At 36.3% G+C, this 20,320-nt stretch overlaps 1 pseudogene; it reads left to right on the forward strand.

Moving 5' to 3' along the window:
- The first annotated feature begins 4,878 nt into the window (after positions 1–4,878).
- On the forward strand, positions 4,879–7,539 carry LOC122330168 (annotated as a pseudogene).
- The last annotated feature ends 12,781 nt before the right edge of the window (positions 7,540–20,320 follow it).

The raw sequence follows: 20,320 nt of genomic DNA on the forward strand, positions 1-20,320 counted from the left end.
AAGCCAGATTATCTCATTTATTCTGCTCTCCATTTAGTACATGACTGGAAAAATTATTTTCCATGATATATGTATTTAATAAATGCAACAGGTTGACTTATTAGCATATGACTCTTAATTGTCATACATTTTACTTCCTTCTGTTGGCTATTGCAGTTTTATATGGCAAGTCATTTATAACTCCTCCATATTCACTGAAAACAATATCTAAATATAGACAACAAATACTTGAAAGGAAGCATTATTTGGGCTTAAAATAAATCCTATATTAATAGAATAACCATTTCCAAGTGTAAGTAGCCTTTTTTCTATTTTTTTTATATATATCTGTCAGAGTGAAGTATCATAACTCTGGGTACTTCAAGCGATTACTGCAGGAGCTCGATGTTATGAGATATTGAGACTGTTGGAGTTGATTCATGGCCGCTGTGCTTTTCAGCAACTCGTGGTCTGTGTCATTGTTTGGTTTGTTCTTCACCCAGTGTTTCCAGGGCCAAGCGAATGCTGCCTTATTTTGCCAACTCTCCGTCCGTTTGCAGAGTTTTCTCTACACCGCGTAAACCAACGGTAGGCATTTGACTGATTCAAGTACAAAAGATTTAATGAGCTTAACTGTAACTTTTGCTCCACCATATATGTCTTGAATCCAAGAAGACAACATGAGATCTGAATTCATCACTCGTGTACTTCTAATAATGTCTGTTTTATTAATTATGAAAAAAATGTTTCTTCAGCATTTATGCTTAACATTGCAGGGTCTAATTGTAAATAACATTTTTGCATTATTTTATGTTATTTTCTTACTAAAAGTAAAATATCATCAGATCAGATTTCATCGTGGGTTCACTTCCAAAATGAAAATTTGCTGGAATTGTACTCTCCCTTTAGACATTGAAGATGTAGGGAAGAATTTGTTTCCCACAAATTCGAGGAAATTTAGTATTATTATTACTTGCTCATCAAACGATCCTCTCTGCAGTACACATGGCGCTGGCCAGAATGAGACCTAAATAGCTGATGAAAAACATCACAATTATCCAATGTGAACTTCAAAACCTGTAGCTTGTAATAGTTTGCAAGAAAGTAATCCATAATTAAGCGCATTTTAAGATTAACCTGCTGCTTCTGGGCTAAAATAGTCAATAAAACAAGCTTTCTGGTGGAAAGTCCATCCTTTCTTGACCCTCGTGCATCAGAAACTATCAAAAAATTAAAAGATAAAGATAAAATAAAAAAATCTTAATGTTGAGTTTGCTTCATAAAATGTTAATTAATGGAGCAGCCAGGCAAGCTATTTGTTAAATCTTGGAGCCTCATTCTGATTGTAAAAGACCATTCACTTCAGAAGACCCATTGTTGAGCAAGTGATGGAATGCTAAATTTCCTCAAAAATCCGTAAACGTTGCTTTAAATGTCTTAAAATGCAACTTCGTGTTGTCTTTAATTAAGAAATGACACAAATAAACGGTTACAGCATGTCACTTTGTTCACCTGTGTTTTTCCAGCTGGTTCTTTTGAAGTATTAGGTTACTCCTAAAGCCTCCAAGCCCAACATGGCTAACGGGGTACTTGATGGCGGTGGTGTTTTTCCTGGTGCGGATCGCTGTCATGCCGTGTGTACTACAGCCGCAACGTGCTCGTGTACGTGCACGGAGGCCTTCTATAAAGTCTCCTTCGGGCGGCCGGGCGCTTTGGATCTTCTCCAGCATCTGTCTGGACATCATGAACGCCATGTGCGGATGCATAAAATCGCCTCGCGTTGCTACAAAGTCCCATGCTCCAGCCGAAATCAAAACCCGAGAGCCAGGAGAACGGAAAACCGCATTGAGCTGTAAAAAAAGAAAGGGCGCTCGACTTTTACACCACTTGCTCACAGACAGGGTCGTTGTTCTTATTGACGGCCTTCACGTGGGATACTATGGTGTGATGGCGACCGTAAAAGACTTCAAAACCACCCCAGAGCAATACTTCAGTTAAGACCCGGAACTCTGGCAAAATCGGTAGATCCAGTACACCAGAAAAGACTGGCCGCCCGCTTTTATTTTGGTGGCGTCTGCTTTTGAAATCGTGAGACCAAACGTGTAAACGTGCACTGTTCGGGAACACCGCCTGAACTGTATTTTAACCGTGTTTGGTTTTAATTCTAAACCGTGCAGGTAAACTACATTATTTATTCTTCAAAGTTGGGTCCCGCCGCCTCCAATCGCTGTGTACTGTGCAAAGGGCCAAGCGGCCGTCACCTGATGTTCTACGCTTACTTCAAAGCCGCTGTATATTGACTGTGAAAGATTCATCCACGCGAACCTGCACTTCTACGCATTAAACGAGGGAAGTCAGCAATCTGGATCGTGTACAAAGAAGCAATTACTGTCACATAGATATTTTGTCGAATCGCACCTGATGAGATCCAACTGTTGGTTAAATTGGTAATATTACACGAGATGTGAGCAGTGATCGCTGTTTTTAAGAATGAAATCTGGTCATACACTCGCCCAGATTCAGTTCGGATTTCATTTCCTCCCATAAAACGGACGCCACGCTTGTTCGCGCTGGTACAGTTAACTGCATGCGGCGCAGTTGTTCTCTGGAATGTTCGCGTTGTATATAGAAGTTTTATTGAACATACGTAATTATTTTGAATTACGCTTGCAAGTACTGGTGTATCCGATCAATACTGAATTAAACGATCGAATATGATTTGGAAATGTTTTTAAAAAGGAAGCGTAGCTCGTGAATGTTCTGATGATTTTCAAGGTCGGGTCGCTTTCCTGCATCGCATCTAATTTATTGAACTAGTTTGCACTGGCACAGCATGGTAATGTTTGTACGTATATTTATTATTTTTTAACGGAAGATATAAAAGTCACCAATGTATCCGAGTAGATATACAGCATAATACAGAGAATTCACAATACAGAGATACTTTTATGAATTCATTTATAATTCACTGTCACTTACGTATGACGAAATTAGTGTAGAATATTCATACTGTACACGCGTGCATTCAGATGTGAGCGATGAGTTTTATTGATTTTTTTTAAACGAATGAAAGACTGTCTGACATGGCTTGGCAGCGATTTGCGTGAAAACCATTTTAAAGCTGGTTCTGTTTTTTGATGAACTACGACTTGAATTTTGAAATGCGTGATTTTCTGAGAGCCACACCTATGTAGAATTGTCTTTAATAGACGTACAGGAATCCACATGTCGTAACTTTTTTATTTTATTTAATTTTTGGCCTTTGTAAGTCAATCACCAAAATGCCTTTTGTTTGGTTAAACCTCTTTTCTTCTAGCGTCGATTTGTACTACGTGGTTCCTTTGATGGTCACGCAAGGATGTATAACTATCACTTTCGTTGTTTTTATCTTTTAGTTCCAACCAAAGGTCAAAAGTGTAGAATGGCTGTTGATAATCGTACATATTAAGTGTAAGTGGTGGTAATGACAACAGAAAATAATCCAGCTGGGCTTAATAGACGCACGCTGTAAAACTACAAGTGGGTAATCTGAAAACAAGGAAAGGAAAAGGAAAAATTAATTCAGTAAGTTTCAAACCTTTGAAGCCTCACTTCAGAGAAAGCACTGAATAATGAATCTGAGCAGTTAAATGTCATTTTTTTGGTCAGAAAAATGTATTTTACTTACTAGAGGTCTTTTTCGATGCATCCAGGTCCAAACCTTCATAGTGTTCAAAAGTAATGTTTAATTTATTGAATGTGAAATGCACAATATCATGACTCTGCGTTTGTGTGTGTTTATGACTGAAGGTTCCATACACTAACGCCACAGGAAATTGTTGCCATGTAAAGGTTTCATTTGTTACTACGAGCACAGGGACCATCTTCCTATTAAACTGAAGGAAAGTGCATGTATCTGAGGAACGACACAACAGCCATTTTTGAACGTTTCTTCTTAATACGTGTCTTAATTTTTTCACTTTCGTTATGCCATTTGCCTCCCAATAAAGTAATATGTTCATTTTGATCCATGACGATTTTATGCCCTTTTTCGTATCCTGGCGTGTTTTAGATATTTTGATTGTATTTTTAGCGCACGGAGATTATTGACTGGTTAAATATACATTCAAATAAATAGAAAAAAAGCGGAAATATACGCGTTACGTAGCGGCCCACCGTACGAGCTTCAGCATACTTCAATTAATATTCATGAGCCACGCATGCGTCAAGCCCTGCTCGCGCGCGGTGCATGCCGGATGAAGCGGAAGTAGCCGCACGTTGATATTATAGGAGCGCCCGAGCCGCACATTACACAGAGAGAAAGGTGAGCTTAGCTGACATTCTTCTTAATCTTTAGTGAACGATGTCATTTTATCAATACGCTTAAAAAGCTGGCTATGTTTTAGAGAAGTATGTGAATGGTATACAGTGACATTGTTTTCAGTGACTGTGTTGTATAACTTATCTTGTAAATAGCATAGTTACATTTTTGGGTTCGGTAAAAGTCCGAAAATTGTATGTATGGTATGTAAATGATCAAAACTATAAATTTTAATACATCCTCTAACTGACAGTGTAGTATGTTAGCCCTAAAAGGTTAATGAACATAAAAGTAACATGCATAATTGTTCCAAATCTATAAGAAACGCGTTAAACTGGTTCATTGCACATATTGAAAGTCATATAAAGTCTTAATATAAATATATTATAAATATATTTCGTATATGTTCATATATTGCACATCAAACTGTTTCTCATATATGGTGGTACTGTTTTAGAGTTTGTTTTCTGATATAAGGCAATACATTTTTTTATTTCAGATTAGGATCAACCTGAGGGTGAGAGATATTTTCATGAACAGTATAAATACAAGTACATACTTGATCTTTAATGTTCTTGATCTCTTCAGGTGTTCATATCATGGGTGCGTCTGCATTCAATCTTGCCTCGACTGTTCAGGCAGAGTCTGCAGGTGGCCAGCAGCGCCTCATTTCAGTGGGGCGCCCCCACCCCGGTGTCCATGCACCAAGAGCCCCTGCAAGTGAGTCCTGCGCCATCTGCTATCAAGCAGAGCTTGATGTCCGTGGATTGTATGTACAATTATTCATAATGTGTAATACAAACCCAGGCTCTCCACCTCCTGAGTGCCCCATGCATCAGGCTCCAGACGCCGCCGGCCGGTCCGGTGCATCAGGGACAGAGCTTATGAGTTTGTCGAATGTCCCATGAGATCTCTCTGAGGGAGCCATCGATCCTACGAACATGGTGAGCTGGGCGCCTCACAATAATGGTAGCGCTTTGAGATACTTTTGGCTTGTGTGTGTGTTAATGTTGCTTTAATGTGACCCCGCAGATGCCCTCCAAATCAGGTGCTCGCCTCCCGGACCAGCCGCTCTCTGTCCGCGGAAAAGAGAGGAGTTCAAAACTCTCCCGATCAGGCACAGGCCAGAACTGGGTTATCTCTTCTGAACAGATGTTTTGGAACGCCATGCCGTGAAAGGGTGAGTTTACTCTTGTGTTTCTATTCCTAAATCTACGCTTTGTGTAGATGGAGAGCTCTAAGTGGACCAGGTTTGGCTGAGCTTCAGTCTTGTCAATTGATTACTTGGATAGAAATAACACTGTATTTATTCTCCAATTCCACATGGAATAAATGGATGAATTCCAATAGAATTTAATGTTAGTAACTAGCTTTAATGCTTTAAAGTCTGTGTGCCCATCAAGGTTGCATTTATTGCATAATCTAAAATACAGTGATATTGTGAAATATTATAAAAAAATTTTAACGTAATTTATTCCTGTGATGGTACAAATATATTTTTTGCTCTCCCATTGCCCCAGTGTGACATGATCCTTCAGAAATGATTTATTGAGATTAATTGCATCCAAAAGTTTTTGTTTACATAACATGTGTGTAAATGTATATTTATTTATATATATATATATATATATATATATATATATATATATATATATATATATATATATAAAATAAACAAAAATACAGCATATATATTTGTAGTAGATATTTACATTTATATGCTAGTTTATTTGTACATAAATATATTTCATATATAAACAGCACCTTTTTTAAAATGTATACTTGCATATATTTGTATTTATATTTATATACATAATAAATATACACAGTGCATATAAAATACATTAAAACTTTTGTTTTGGATGTGGTTAATTGTTTGACTACTACACAAAAGAAATATAAAAATGTTTATTTATTTTATATGTAAATATTTTTCTTCAATTATTATTCTTGTGTATAATAATAAAATAATAATAATAATAATAATAATAATAATAATAATTATTATTATTATTATTATTATTATTATTATTAAACAATATAATTAAAATGTGTTAAAAATATAAATGTTTTATTTATTTATTTATTTTAGCCTTAGTTGCAAGAAAGATCTTTTTCTGTTTTACTTGTTGCTGTGCATTCTGAGATTGTCCTCTATCTATGTGGATATATACATGCTGCCTTTTGGTCAAATTTGGTATTTTGGCAGGCAAATTTCTGCTTACCGCTTTGGGACTACTTCTAAATCCTTATGCTTCTACTTCTAATTCCTTTGCTGAATTACTGTAAATGCCTAATAGCTGTTTGTTATTTTGCTAGGTGGCGCTGGAAGGACGACAGTCTTGCTCCGGGGACATGACCAATATAATACACATCCACAATCGTAAATAACGATCAAGCCTGGCAGGAAATCCTGAAGTGGGAAGCGATGCACGCCAGGTGACCGCAACAGCTCTCACTTTCACATGAGAGCATACCGTGATAAAAAAGTGTCTTTTATTACAAGAACTTAATACTTTCATCCAGCAAGGAAGCATTACAGTTTTCAAAAAGTGAAAGTAAAAATTCTAATTCTATAACAAATGCCTTTTAAAACGTTCTACTATCAAATAATCCTGAAGAAATTATGAATTGCTACAGGAATAAAATGCATTTGAAAATATATTCAAATAATGAACAGTTATTTTAAAATGATAATAATATTCACTATTTTTAGCTTTATTTTTTATCAATTAAACTAGACCTTGCTAGCTAGTATAACAGACTTTTTCTGTATTACGCTGCATTCTAACAAAGTGTTTATACTGTTATCAGATATGATGGCGACTGATAATAAAGTAACTTGTGATTTCAACACGTTTAATCACATAAAAGCTTCACTATCGCCTCCTCAGTCCCGTTGCTGGTGATAATATGGTGTTAGTCGCTTCTGTTCGTCATTTGGTGGTCACTGGCAGCGTGATCCGCTTTGTTTTACAAACTGCCAAGCACGCAAGAATCATCGCGCGCCCTCCGTCACTGTTTGTTTCAAACACGCTTGTTTCTGGCAGCGAGTGTCCATGCGGTCCGCTCTCTGAAGAGATTCGGGCAAAGCCAAAGAGTTCTCTCCCAGAGCCAGAATCGCGTCACTGGATGGGGTGAGATATAAATACGAATCCCAAAAGAAGAGTTTAAAGTGCTACAGAGTAGCCTGACTTCTCTATGTCGACCCTCTCTGTAGATACGAACTGCCTTACGACCGATTAACGACTGGATCGTGATCGCTGCGAAAGGAAGTCCGCACGTCATCGACTTACTACGATGGGGATATCGATAAGACACCTACCGTTTTCCATCCTTTGACGCGGCGTCCGCTTTCGACTCAATGCAGGCCGTGTGGGATCGGATGAGGGTGGCCTGGTGGCGCTGGACATCGTAAAATCCATCGTTAAACGTTTTACTTTTTTTTTTTTTTTTTTTTTTTTCCATCACTAAGACTATTCAGTTCCGGATCTGCGCTGCTGAGTTCTGACTGTAAACATGAATCTTTGCAAATGATTGCACATTGAGAGACTTAAAGGTCGCGAGGGTTCTCTGTCGGAGACCGCAACGAATCAGTGTTTTTATTTTTTCTTCTGATGGGGTTCTGAATTTTTATTTTTTCTGCTTGTTGAGTGAAGGTTATCAAACTGGAAAGCTCGCTATCTGATCTTGTTCAGAGGTTAAACATATCCGCTGGTTGTTTTTCTCTCAAAAGCAAATTATTGAGTGTTTTGGTTCACGTTGAGAGCAGGTTGGCAGCTGTTAGCATTTGTAGGCCGATGGTTAGGTGGTTTTTGCTTTTGAATGTAATTGATTTCAGGGAAGCGTATGAAATAATGTGGAGTGTTTTTTAAATCCATTGTTCAGTCGGTCAGCTCTTCGATACTCATTCTGTTTTCAGATTTAAGATTTGTTTTCTTAATGTTTGGGTTTATTTATTTCGTGCAAACTTCATTACTGTGTGTGTGTGTGTGTGTGTGTGTGTGCGCTAAGTGTTGCTAATTATGTTCCTTTGAGTGAGAGTGCTTCTGAGAGCCTCCTGATTTCTCTGAATAAATATCATTTGTAACCCAGTTCACTTGTTTTAAATCTGACCTGCTACAAATTATAATTCAGACTTTCAAAGGCTGATTGTTGAGTGTTTTTTCGTGTTGAGGGCAATTGGGTGGCTGTCTATGCTGATGAATACGATCGATGCGATGAAGCATATTAACATTTTTTTTTGTTCGTTTTTAAAGCCCTTGTTCATCCTGCAGTCAGTTCAGCTTTAAAGTAATGTAATTTTATCATATACGCTGCTTGAGGTCTGCCTGCTCTCTAAAATTAATTCTGATGTATTCAATGTGACCTGCCAAATTTTAATTCCAAAATGTAAATCTGTACATTCTTAAAAGTACACGTGCTCGGCTGTTAGTGCTTCACTTTCCAGATTACTCCAGTAGATGGTGCACTTTCCTCAGGAAACGCTTCTTTTACTGCCGTCTTGTAGTGATGGTGACTACTAGGATCATAAAGGTTTTTACATCTCGCTCCAAGACAAATCTACACAGATGTATTGGTCTTGATAGGTTTCTGGCGTGGTATAAAATGAGCTTCGTAAAAAGTTTATAAAATAATTACGGTCCTTTGTTACTTTAATGCATAATCTCACAGTGCATTTTTTTTCACAACGGTGCAGTTCTAAGGCCAATGGATATTGTGTAATATTGATTTTAAAATGATGCACTACAAACTTTTATTTTATTTTTAAATAATAGTGTCAGTCTACGCACTTTCATCGCCTTTAATCCAGATGCTTTCACAGATACATATTGAACAATGAATAGCTATATGCATATTCTATACTACTTTTTTATATTATTTATACTACATCGATTAGTTTCTATGATTATTTTATGGTTTAGGATATAGACATTGGTGTTGTTTCAAAGCGGCACTGCTACTTAAACGTAATGCCACAACTGCAGTTTTCAGAGAAAGATTTTGGGATATACAAAAATTAAATCGCAGTAAAAAGGTCACACAGTTTCCTGTTTTTGGTTCTTTGTACAGATAGGTCTGAGGACAAACTTCAGTTTCAGGTGAAGTCACGTGTGCAGAAGCTTTGGGTTTTTGTGTCTGAGTAGGTGTGGGAAAGAAATCTTCGCTCACCGCCGAGAATAACCTCCACCTCCGGGGAAGGCTTCCGCCTCTGTTTGTCCTTTACCGATGGGAAGCTGATTTTGGTGATTTTTACAAGCAGTTTTTCTGTGACTGATCATCACTCTGTGTTTGAGGGTCCATTGCCCGCTCTGTGTGTGGTGACAGAGATACTGTATGTTTGTATTTGGTTTTTTTCGCCTGGGTTTCTGTTTGGCAGGGAACCAGAAAAGCCCCTTGTAGTGCGCCGAGCGGATCTCCAAACAGCCTGTGGCGGTGGAGTCTGGCGGAGAGATTCAAGCCCCTGCAATCCTTCCAGTCTGTTTCATTTACATACCAAAAGATGCATAGCTGTGCCAAGTACAATAACCAGGCTTTGTCTAGATTCCAGAACTGTAACATTAATTACGGAAGGAGTAACAGTTGGGAAGTTTCTAGTTTGTGGGTCACTGGTGGTCCTGACACGGATGTTCAGATGTTGGCTGATGTTTTTTTGCTTCTTTACCGTGTTTTTGTGTGTTGCAGATTCAGTCCCACTTATTTTTAGTAGTTCAAGACGAGCTTGTTTGAAAGTGGTTAGTGAGTGCAGAATTATCATCAGCTGGCTAAAAATGAAAAGGAAACCATCAACATTTTCATTGCTTGAAATGATTTAAACATCGATCAAGTGAAATATAACATTTTAAAATTATTTCATTTCGCTGGTTACCATTTCTCATTTTGTTCAGTTTAATACTATGATAACTTTATGCTAACTGTATTTTTTTAAAAAAGAAACAAGATAAGAAAAGTGACGGACACAAAATATAAACTAAAAACAATATAAGAATGATTTAAATTTCTATTTTTATTCACAGTTTTAATATTACAGACACAAAACTATAAAATGACTGTTAAAATTATTCAAACAGACATATAGATGAAATAAAACAGTAGAATAATTAATTAAAATAATTTAAATGCCATGAAAGAACCATTTTTGTTTTCACAAAGATCTATCTCTTACCTTTTTAGAATCTGAAAATTCTTCTTTCACCACAAATAACTTTTTTTTGTGAAACAGAAAAGTTCTTCAGATGATAAAGGTTCTTTATTTCGACAAAAAGTTGCAAAAAGGCATTGTGAAGCACCTTTATTTTTATTTTGAGTGTAAAGTTTAAAGTGCTTTCAGTGTAGCTTTAGTCAGTCAATTTATATTTTTCTATTTTATAATGTAAATTTAAATGTATAATATTAATTTGATTTGAATTAAATTTATTTTTGTATTTTATGCCACAAAAGCTGTTGATTAAACTTCATTTGTATTAAACCCATATAACTCCTGTAGGCCACACTTAAAAATGTATAAATGCCATTGAATATCAATCCAGGTGGCATTTATTGAAGGAAAGATAAGCGCAGCGCGCACTTTAGTGTTATATAATGCAGACATTCATACATTTTTAAGTGGCATAAGTGTCCAAACTGGCTTTGGGTCACTGCATATTTATACAAAATGTGAATATGCCTTATCTAGAACAGAGGGAAATCTGAATCTTCTTGTATGTCTGTGTCTTATCCCTCGTTTAAGTGTAATTGCTTGTTTATAAGCAGCTGTTTTAAATGCAAAGCCCATCCGCGATTTGCATCCGGACCACTTCTCCCACACACTTTACCGTTAACACACAGCGAGAAAACAACACACTAGAATTGGTAATTCTGCTCTTTCTACATGCTAATAATAAAGAAAACGGCATTATGCTGAAACTAAATGAATGCATGCATGGTGTTTAAAGGCTGTCAGTCTGAGGCCTTCAACAGGAAGACAACAGTCCCACAGGAAGCTTTACTGCTCTTAGGAGTTTGATTTAAAAGTGAAATGTGGTTACCATGGAGACAATTTTATGACACCCCAGGACCATTTTGCACGATCAGTGTGGGTTTATTCTGCACACATCATTTATTTTCTTTTGCAGTTCTATTATACACAAGGGCTATTCGATTGCACCTCTCTAAATTCCTTTCCAGTAGAGGTTTCAGTGGTCAAAACGTTGAATGAAATTAAACAAGCGACATTTATTTCAGGAAAATTAATTGTAAATGTTAAGCTAACACACCCGTAATATCTTGCAAAAAAAAAAAAAAAAAAAAAAAAAAAAAAAATATATATATATATATATATATATATATATATACACACACTATATACTAAACCTGTTTAACATAAAAATACCTTAATATATAGATATAGTTATTATGCATATACATATTATATAACATATTCCTGGTTTCACAGATGAGTCAATATTAATTTTTCACGTATATATTTGCTTTTGGGGAAAAATACCTTTTATAACTATGATTAGTGACTTTTAATTCCATATTTTTAGTTTAGTTTAACTGTTGGTAGTACATAGTGTTTAAAAGGCATAAGGAGGTGCATACTGGCCAGTTTAAAATGAAATCTATGTAAATCTAGTTTTCATCTTGTATTTAAAGTGTACAGTAAATCCACATTTTATGTCATGATCGGTTTGCTTGTGGACGTGCGACTGTTAAAGCTGTAACGCCGTGACTAAATTTCCCTCTTTGTAAACTGCACAAAAATCCGATAATTTATTCTAGCCAAATAAGTGCAGTGCCAAGGCAAAGCAGGACCTCTGAAATTAGAGAAGAGATATTTATCCTTGACACAAGAAAGTTAGGGGTCTTTAAGGCGTTTATAACATCAAGAGGGTCCGAGCGGCCCTCAGGCTGCCAAATCCACAGCCGTCAACATTCAGCATCCAGTCTGACTTCCTCACCTCAGATAATTTATGCGCCCAGCACACCGCCAGAGGGCTTTTGAATACATTAGGAGCCACGACCGGACCTCACACTGTTAGTGTGTGCGAGCACCACAGGTCACGTTCTGAAAGGACCCTACTAGTTTGTGGCCAAAGGATTGGCACGGATCCATCTCAGACGTTCCTCCGGGGGAGATTTGATACGCAGCCCGCTGGAAGAGAGAGAGAGAGAGAGAGAGAGAGAGAGGTGAGAGCCTTCCCTTCACGAGGCCTAATCAAACCGGTTTCAATTTGTGCCGTGGGCTTATCACAGCACTGGAAGTGATGAGTTCTTGACTTTTATAGTGCAGTCAACCAGCACGCTGAGATAGGCAGGCCTTCCGCATTGTTTTTTAATGAGCTCTGATGGAAACAGGTAGAAATCGGCTCGGCTTAATAAGTACAGGGGGAAAGCAGCTCATGCATAATGACTAGCGCAAAGATCAGACGTCCCACCCTCTCCACCCAGATCAATAAACCCAGCCTCATACGCGGCGTCTTATCGCGGTGAGAAAAGATGAAATATCAGCAGCTGTGGAATAATTGTTTTGTCTTCGATTGTTTGCGCCACTGTGACCTCATTTCTGTCCCATCACGACTGGATGGATGCTTCATCCCGTCTGATTGGCTTTGCTAGTGACCGGCGTTCGACCGGCAACAGGCACTAATTATTTCTTAGATTAGTCGTCATTTAATGTAACCCGAGCTACAGATTCATGTGATTCTGTATAGTGTCTGTTTGTGAAACCGCGACAGAGTTATAGGTACTGTAGTTTATCTGTGCTATGTGCCTCATTTGGAGTTAAAGGGTTAAATGGTCGATAGGGTTTAAGATACTAAAGCGCAGTAATCTCATGGCATTTTTCACGTTTTCTGAAGTCAAACGAAAGATTTGCGTGACTTTTAACAACGGCAAACAAATCATTGAGAGAGTGAGTAGAATAGAATCGGCATGTTTAGTAAATAAATAATTCAGACGGGTTGTGTGAACTGAATCAATGATTCATTGAAAAGATTTGACTCAAATTAATCATTCATTCTCTAAACGGATATTACTACTTCCCTCATTAACAAATTGTAACATTTGTGATATTTTTTGTTTTGTGTATATATATATATATATATATATATATATATATATATATATATAGTTTTTAATTTCTATAGCACCTAACTATTTTTCAAGTGATATTCAGTACAGACTGTATGGCCCAAATATATATTCTGTATACATTTTTTATATATAGGTTTTTTGCTTTTTTTATTTTCCCCTTAATTATTTATTTCTTCATCATGTTTCTTGGTTTATTTATAATTTCTTTCCACAGAGTCTCTAAAACGTTTTGTATTAAAATGAATTATCGCCAGTGCGGTCTCAAAATCTGTTGACCCCACTGTACACACGCATACAATTTTACGCATGATAAATAATTTTTGCCGACGTGTAATGTATAGAAAAGATAAGAATGCGATATTACGTTTTTTTCTCCGCCGATCTCCATATGTCTAATTGTGCTATCCGTCAGTTTCCCGGCTTCCAGGGTGTTTTAGTTAAATGGATTCTTGATGTTGAATTAAAATGAGCTCTTTTGGGTGTCTGAAGAGCGCAGTGGATTAATTATACCCATCTCATTGTAATGGCCGACCATGGTGCTCCTATCCGGCCATGAGTGGTAATAGCTTTTGATGATGATCTTTTATCCAATTACTGACTGGTGACCTGTGAGGCTACCTGTGTTTGCGGGCTCAGGTTGGATTCATTAGTGGGATAAATCCGCTCCTGACCTGCTGGATTGGACTGGATTTTGGGGCCGAGCAGCTTGTGTTTTTTCAGGAAAAGGAAACGTGAGATTGACACCACTTCCCCACCCCCGCTCCCAGATATCAGCTCTGTGGCTGTGATAAATGGTAACGGCCGAGGAACCTCTGACCCGTTCAACAGGGACCCCGGCCTGATAGACAGAGAGAAGACAAACAGCACAATGGAGAGGAGGAAAGACACTCCTGCTCCTCAGGTTAGGAGCCCGGTGGCCCCTGGGAGGAAAGATGTACACATAGCCATTTCCGAGCACGGCTGCTATTATCTCCACAGGTCTTAAATAATAACAGTGTGTGTGAGAGACAGAGGCTGCGGGGAGATTACTGTAATCAGACCATACAGTACATGAACGGACGCCCTGCGGCACGGCAGTAGGTGGGATTCTGGGATGCGCTCTGGATGTTGTCTTCCCGGAAAGATTTGAAACTCGAAATGAACCTTTTCTGCCGCGGTTCAAGTCATTTTCTCGCTCATGATGAAGGAGAAACGATAACTACAACTTTAAAGTGTAGGTTTCTGATGTTCTCCGTGAAGTGATGGCCTTTAAAATGACGTGGGCGGGTTATTAACGCGCTTTATTAAATGTTTTTATACGCTGGAGGTGAAAGGAAAGCGATTAAGGATTTAAAATTAGTATCGCGCTTGCATCAAGTTCACATTCTCTGTTCTCCGGCTTCATTAGTTACATTATTAGCTTTAATCTCATTAAAAAGCGTATCATACGGAATGAAAAAATTGCTATTTTTGCAGTAATGGCCTCAAAGTATACAGTGACCTTGCCTGAAATACATGAAAGTCTCTGTATTAGATAACAAAAAATTAAAAACAAGTGGCATCTGCAAACCAAGATTGATGCAGTTGTCTAAAGCTAAAACTTTAAATGAAATAAAATCATCAGAAAAAAAAATAAATAAATAAAAATAAAAATAAATATAAATATATATATATATATATATATATATATATATATATATATATATATATATATATATATATCATATAAAATTATTTCATTCTAAAACAGAAAAAATTAAACCCAAAACTATTGAAAATGGCACAACTAAACTTCACATGCAAACTATTAAATAAAAACATCTCAATGAAACTAAAATAACAATGCTATAAATAAATAAATGCGAGAGACTTGAAAATGTAGTTTGATATCGTGACATTCATACAGCCAAAAAAAAAGCGAAACATTTTTAAGTCTTGTTAAAAAAGCGATTTAAAAAGCAAATTAAGCTCAAAAAGTAATATGACGCGCTTGAGCTGCATCAGTCCGCCTGATCACAAACTGAGCGATACTTTAAAAATCCTCTTAATACCGTGTTAGTTAAAACATTTCTTCTAAGGTGCAATTTGGAGGTTTACCGACATCCTCTTGCAATCCTATATATTTTATTAAATACATTTTAAGGCAGTCCTTAAATAATCTAGAAATATTTGACAGCACATGAACTATATTTCAGAAGTCTCACAGTGTTTTTATACAGGCAGTGTCCTGAGGCTAAGCATGTTTACAAGTCAGTCCCCTGCCCTTGTCAAATTAGCATTATGGTTTCTTAATTACAAAAACAGTCAGATTACAGCAGCTCATTAGCATGCACCCTCCTGCACTCATGAATAATGTATCAAAGGTGTGCAGATGTCTTGTATTCACTCAGAGGAAACAGGTTATAACCAGGCAAACACCTGCATTTGCTAAATGAGGCCGGATAGGGAAGATCTTCAGAATGGTTGCAGTGTAGTTTATTGTTACTGTTAAAAGATGTTTCCAATCGAACTCTGCAGTGATTTGCCACATCCATCTGTCTTTTATTGTAGAAGTTAGTTCTTTTATGTTTACATGCCGCGGTCAGGCATTTCATCCTTGAAAATTAAGAACAAAACTGTTTATTATAATTCAAAGGTTAATTTTAATAGTCATTTGTAGACATTGTATTAACTATAAGTAACTTACATGTCTTAGACATGTCAACTAATTCTCATTAACATGTCTAAGTCCCAGATGAGATTGTTAGGGAATTTTTAGGGTTAGTAGAATAAGTTGACATAAGTGACTTTAAATTGCTGGGGTATACTGTAAAAATAGCCAAAAATACATTGTATGGATCAAAATGACAATTTTTTTTATGCCAGATTTTTCTTTTATGCCAAAAATCATCAGGATATTGAGCAAATATAATGTTCCATGAAGATACGTTGTAAATGTATTGCTAATTGTATATGCATTGCTAAAAACCTCATTTGGACAACTTTAAAGGCGATTTTCGGAGTATTTCGATTTTTTCCCCAGATATTCAAATGGTTGTATCTCGGCCAAATATTGACCTATAGTAACAAATACATCGAAGCATTCGGCTTCGAGGTGATGTATGAATCTCAGTTTTGAAAAACCGACACTTAAGACGCTTTCAAAGTTTCTCGTGGCATGTTGCGGACCAATCAAAATAAAGTGCTAGGAGACGTGAAGCTGCTAATAGTAATGACTGCTGGTCATTGCAGAGTTACTTGCTCTCAGCAGAATGTCTAAAGCGTGCCGTCGAAATAAAGTGTCTTCAATTTAAAATGCGCATTTCAGGCCGTTTCGTGCAACGCATTTGATTGCTGCAGTATCACGCGCCGGCCACGCGAGGACACCGTTGCCCTTTAACAAAAGCCGCCGCTTTCTCTGTGCGGGTGAACGTATGTCACATCTGATCGCAAGTCTCTTTAAATATAAACTCAAATTAATGAGAGGATAGACACATTATGCGCCGAATTATGTTTAATTGGACTTCTTTAAATAACACTTACTGTCAGACCGCGTGTATCCCCGTAGAAATGTTTATTTCTGCCTTCCTCCGCTCTCGCGCGATGGCGTCTTCTGTCAGCGAATTAACCGAGCTGTCACGAGCAATTTGACGAAGGCTTTCAGATAAACCTTTCTTTATTCGTCTCTTCTGCTTTGGCGTTTTTGCTTTATCGAGGACCCTTCGCGTCGTTGGCCGCGCGAGCGCTACAGCAAACGTCTTTTCTTGGCTCTGGAAGCGTGTTCGTGGTGTTTTCTCGCACTGCATTGCGCTTTCTCTGGCTCTTGGCTGACACAACGCAGCGTGGCCTGTGTTTGTTTGGCGCCGTGCCCTCGCAAGCCCGAGCTCAGCCCTGGGTCTGTTGCATTTAGGCCAGAAATCCTGACCCGGTAATTCCCAGAGAGAGCAGCACAGGCCAGAGAACGCGAGTGAGCGGAAAACATTGTTTGGAGATGCAGGAGTCAGAAATGGAGCTAGTTTAAGGACAGGGTTTGGCTGGTTAGCATCGTCAGGTTGACTTTTGCATTGTTGCAGGAAGAAGCATTTCGGATAAGTACACAGCTGTTTTCAGCACTGATAATAAATGATTCTTGTGGCGTATTAAATGGCGTATTAAAATGATTTATGAAGGATCACGTGACGCTGAATGATTTCTGAAGGATCACTGATAGATTTGCATCACACTTTATATAAATATCCAAATAGTAAACGGTCGTTTAAAACTAAAATGATATTTCACGATATTACTGTATTTTGGATTAAATAAATGCAGCCTTGGAAAGATTTAGAAAAAAACAAAAAAAAAAACCTGACTGAGCCCAAAAATTTGTACATGTTATGTATTGCGTGTTTTCCATCTAACACCACTTCCCGCAATGTAAAAGGATGTATTGAATATTTAAATATCAAAAAAGTTACTTTGTTTCTTAAATGCTGTAAAATGAGTGATTTTTGAGTGAAAATCATATGACATATTGGCTAGATTTAAGTTGACTTTTTTAACCAGTTGGACTATTTTGTTTTGTTTTAAACACAAGTCTAACAGAAAAAATACTTGATTTAAAAAAGAGAGGTTTATGCGTAAAATGTTTAGGTAAGTTAAGTGAAAGTTTCCCCTTTTCAAAGGGTTATTCCATGACTAAAATTAGTACTGTCAAGATGATTAATTGCATCCAAAATAAAAGTTTTTATTACATAATTTGTATTGTGTATAATGTGTAAATACATACAGCATACATGTTTTAGAAAATATTTATATTGATTTACATGTATATATTTTATATTCATATCATTTATATAAACATTTAATATATAAAATGTAATATATTTTTATTAAATATATAAATGGTGGTGTGTGCACAGTATACAAATACATTAATATATATATGTGTTTATATATATTTATATATATATATATATATATATATATATATATATATATATATATATATATATATATATAATATACTATACAATATAATATAATATAACTTGGTTATGATAAATGTTTTGACAGCACTAATTAAATGTAATATTTTGTAGCAAATGTAATATTTTTTCCCTACAAAATGACAATCCAACATTGTTTGAAACCATCATACTTCAGTCTTGTTCATATCTTGTTGTATGTTCCACAGATTAAAAAAAGTCAGGTTTGTAAACGACATTAGGGTAAATTTGCCTTTTTACATTTTTTTGTATGAACTATCACAGCCTTATAGATGGAGAAGTCACGACACCTGCTCAGAAACTTCTAGAGAATCAAATGTGTGTATGAGCGTGAATTCTTGGGCTTGACATAACGTCGCTCATCCGAGGTCCTGGTTGGGTTCATCCTGCCCTTTGCTCGCTAATACTGATAGATGATGTCTGTCAGAAGGGTCAGTGGCCTCCGTCATGCATCAGGGGCCGGACTGAAGGCCACTGAAACAATCAATGACAAACCAATCAGGGTGGCTTCATTTAACTATGAGCGCAGACTCAGCCAATCAGAATGCTCCTCTCTCTCTCTCTCTCTCTCTCTCTCTCTCTCTCTCTCTCTCTCTCTCTCTCTCTCTCTCTCTCTCTCTCTCTCTCTCTCTCTCTCTCTCTCTCTCTCTATCTATCTATCTCTCTGAACTATCTATCTACTATCTGACACTTCACATATTCTACAACGGAAATGGAGATGACAAAAACTAACTAAAAAGTCAGCATGAAAAGCAGATGTACCCAATTAATTTTTAAAGGAAATTAGAGTTAGTTTTTGTGAATGATACATTTTATTTAATTTGTTTTACCTTGCAATTTTTAATCGAATGTCATAACATGATCTTTCAGTGAAATGACTCTCTCTGGCGGCGTATGCTGGATATTTCCAATGATTTATTTAGCTTGCATTCATATCTGCCATCCAATCAAAAACCAATTCATAGAAACCCTGTACTACTGTTTTTGATAATTCACTTGACTGTATGTCACAACCTAGAAGTAAAGATCTGTCGCTACTTCTGTATACGTCTGTAAACGTATGAAAAATATACTTTATTAAATGAATTGCAATCATTGGATGTTAAAATGTGTTCTTATAAGATAACTTCCTGCCACTTTATTTTATGTATTGAATTTGTTATATATTCAAATTATTATTTATTTAAATGCATAAAATATACATTTCTAATTAATTTCAATTAATTAAATATTTACATTTATAATGTACATTTTTAAGTTTCAGTCGAACTAGGTTGAGGGTAAATGTATCTAAATAAATTATTACTAATGAAATATTTGTATTTCTAAAAATTATACATTTTTAAATTATAGAGTATTTATTTAAAACGTACATTGATAAATTAATTTCAGTCAAACTAAGTTGAATGTTAAAATATTGACTTAAAATGTTATTATCCCAGTTTGTTTAACCCTCCTGTCTACACTTAAAAGTAATTTGGTAAGTAATTGCCATGTGTTTTATTCTATATTTTATAAAACATATATAAAAATTTCATTTATTAAAAATTACTTTTATAAAATTGTGCATTATAATGTTAATTTCAGTTAAACTAGGTTGAAATAATCTTATTTAAATAATTATTATTTTAATATATTTATATTTCTAAAAATTGTTAAAAACATTTTAGCCAACATTTTAGTTTTTTAAATCCAAACAATTTATTTAAAACTTAAAAGACTCATCATTAACTCCTCAACATTATTTTCCTCGCCTGTCTAAACTTAAACCTCATTTGATTTATATGCATTTCTTCATATTTAAATAACTTTCAGCCGAAGCGGTTTGTGATGGCAAAAAGCTGAATAAATGTTCTTTTTGAATATTAAAATATGTGCTGAAAATCATACCGCACAGAGGCAGGTTGTGTAGTCAGTTGGAAATGCTGGTACTAATTCCTGAGCCATCCAGACAGCATCATTTTGGTTGAAAATGATATGATCTTACATGAACCCAACCAGACTTATCTAAGCATTC

Source organism: Puntigrus tetrazona, chromosome 24, assembly GCF_018831695.1.
Source record: "Puntigrus tetrazona isolate hp1 chromosome 24, ASM1883169v1, whole genome shotgun sequence".
Classification (NCBI taxonomy): domain Eukaryota; kingdom Metazoa; phylum Chordata; class Actinopteri; order Cypriniformes; family Cyprinidae; genus Puntigrus; species Puntigrus tetrazona.